The sequence below is a fragment of the Teleopsis dalmanni genome, chromosome 1 (genome assembly GCF_002237135.1).
Source record: "Teleopsis dalmanni isolate 2A chromosome 1, ASM223713v2, whole genome shotgun sequence".
NCBI lineage: Eukaryota > Metazoa > Arthropoda > Insecta > Diptera > Diopsidae > Teleopsis > Teleopsis dalmanni.
In genome coordinates this window covers 21097809-21101243 of record NC_051846.1, presented here as the reverse complement: position 1 = coordinate 21101243, position 3435 = coordinate 21097809, and positions in this window count along the sequence as shown.

Here is a 3435-nt window from a genome sequence, read left to right as displayed (position 1 = left end):
AATCTTACAAATATCCACTACCGCTTCCAGAGGATATTTTTGCAAAAATTAGCAATGCAACAGTATTTAGTCATATAGACCTTTCGGACGCTTTTCTCCAAATCGAAGTTGATAGCAAATCGCAAGAACTTCTCACAATAAACACGCATCTAGGTTTATTCAAATACAAGCGTATGGTTTTTGGCGTCAAAACTTTTCCGGCAATTTTCCAACAAATTATGGATAAAATGCTTGCGGGCTTAGATTGCGCAGCTGCTTACATTGACGATATCTTTGTCTCAGGTAGAAACCAACAAGAGCATGACAACAACTTACATGAAGTTCTACAACGTATTTATCAATACGGGTTTAAACTCAAGATCGCAAAATGCAATTTTTCAGTTCCTGAAATTGCTTACTTGGGATATATTGTCAATAAAGACGGCATTCGCCCAGATCCAAAAAACATTGAAGCAATCAAGACAATGCCTGCGCCAACCAATCAATCCGAACTTAGATCACTCTTAGGTGCTATCAATTTTTATGGAAAATTCATAAATCACATGCGCAAATACCGCGGACCATTAGACGAACTACTTCAAAACAACAAGCAGTGGCAATGGACAGAACTTCATCAACGCTGTTTGGATGGTTTCAAGCAAATTTTGTCATCAGAGTTATTATTAGCGCATTACGATCCACTAAAAAACATAGTAGTCGCTGCAGATGCATCTAACTATGGGCTCGGAGCTTGCATTTTTCATGAAGCTGACGACGGTTCAATGAAAGTAATATGTCATGCGTCCAGATCACTAACGCCCACAGAAAAACAATATAGCCAAATAGAAAAAGAAGCTCTTGCGCTTATTTTCGCGGTTACGAAATTTCACAGAATGGTTTTTGGGAGAAGATTCAAACTTCAAACAGATCATAAGCCTCTTCTAGCTATATTTGGTGATAAAACGGGAATTAAGGTGCATCAAGCAAATAGACTTCAACGTTGGGCAATTAAACTGATTGCATACGACTTCGAATTAAAGTTTATTTCAACTAACAGTTTTGGATATGCAGACGTTTTATCACGACTCATACATAACACAATCAATCCTTCAGAAGACTATGTCATCGCTGCAGTAGAGTTTGAAATTGAAAGTAAACAAATTTTACATAACTCACTTGATAAGCTGCCGCTTACCAGCAAAATGATTACTTACGAAACAGCTAAGGACAAGGTTTTAGCTAAAATTCTCGAATATGTAACTGAAGGATGGCCATCAAACTGCAACAACAGTGAGTTAAAAGCTTACTTTAACCGAAAAAACGACATATGTATAGTTGACGGATGTTTAATGTTCGGACAACGCATTATTATACCTCAAATTTTCCGAAAGCGCATTCTTAAAGAAATTCACCGAGGTCATCAAGGCATAGGTCGTACCAAAGCCATCGCGCGGAACTACGTTTATTGGTCAAATATCGATCACGATATTGAAGCAATGGTGAAAAGTTGTTCAAATTGTGCCGCAGCAGCTAAAATGCCCACAAAAACAACTTTACATCCTTGGCCAAAACCTTCTGATTCTTGGGAACGGCTCCATATTGATTATGCAGGACCAATAGATTCATACTACTATTTGGTCGTAATCGATGCGTTCTCAAAATGGCCAGAAATTATACAAACAAAATCTATAACAGCAACTCAAACAATTTCCAGCTTGAAAGAAATTTTCGCTAGATTTGGGTTACTGAAGACAATAGTTTCAGACAATGGTACTCAATTTGTGAGTCACCAATTTCAACAGTTTTTAGCGGAAAACGGCATTAGTCATATACGAAGCAGTCCGTACTATCCCATGTCAAATGGACAAGCCGAAAGGTTTGTGGATACTTTAAAGCGAGCACTCAAAAAGTTAAATGGGAAGGGGGTAACTGCTGAAAATCTTCAAACATTTCTACAAGTTTACCGATCTACTCCGAATAAGCAAAATGAGGACAGTAAATCGCCAGCTGAAGTTTTACTAAAAAGAAATATCCGTATTAAACTTGATTTGATTAAACCAACGCTGGTGTCAGACCCAAATGCCAAGTTTAAAAACAAGTGCGATACACAACTCAAAATGAAAGCGCAATTTGACAAAAGGCACGGTGCAAAGCCAAAGAATTACGAAAAACAAGAGCTCGTTTATGTCAATATATTTAAAAACAAACACTTTGAATGGACAAAAGGAAAAATAATCGAACGCATAGGTAACGTCATTTATAATGTTCGCTTACAAAATGGCAAACTTATTCGTGCACATGCCAACCAAATTCGTGACCGAAAAGATCAAGAAAATGAGTTATCTTTAGAAATATGTACTTCCGAAGATATCGCCAACGAAAAGTGTTTAGTTGATGCATTTGGCCTCTACGAAACAACACCTAAAGATGTGGTCGAAATAACTAACAACAACATGGTTTCGACTCCAGATCAATCTTTCAACAAAGTAACTGAGATTGCAATCCCTCAAACTGAGAAGCACAATGAGGCAGTTGTTCCGTATACCCGACCAAGGCGTACTAGACATCCTATTGACCGTTATAGACCCTAGAATCACCGCATTGGAGATTTAATCTCAAAAGGGGAGGTGTTGGCAACTCTGCCAAGATGACAGTTGACAGATAAAGTAACATTTACATTTTAACATTTTAATTCTGTCAGTTATTTTGAACTTGTGAAATAATAATAACTTGGAGTTTTTTGAATAAAGAAATATCTAATTATACAGATATAACACTTAGAAAGGAATTATTTTATTTTTTAATTTATTTCGACTAGAATTTAAAGATGAACCACATAATCGCATCCTTTTTTGATATATTTGATAACTATTTTAAGCTATCAAATACTCAGCTTCAAAGACCACTGAAAGTGGGTGTTTGGCAATACTCGAAACGGCTGTATGGTCAGTCAACGAATCAATTAATGAATAAATAATAAAAAAGTTTTTGTTTTGATTCACTATTTTTTAAAAATACTTCTCTTACAAAATAATAGTTTCTATAAAGAAACACAGTTTGTTTTCTTATGAATAATTTTAAAAATCATGTCTACTTTAATTTCAGTCTACTTAAATATCTGATGGGTACAGTAGGAGGTGGATGGAATCACCTTAATAGCTGTTTTGATTTCATATGTCTAATAATTATAAGAAAATATTGGGTATAATTATAACCAGCCAGACGGCATTAAGAAATACAAGTATTTGATATTAGTTATATTGCTTAGAGAATTGAAAAATTGGAGACCTAAGAACTTAAGTTGCAATGTCGATAAGCCTAAACAATGGCATAGCAAGTGTTGTGGAATATCTTATTCAAGCGACAGTAAACATGATCTACCTGGTGTATGTAGTAGTTCCGGTATATCTAAGATATAATGCAAGTAGAAAATAAAAGGCGTATAAATTCGACACA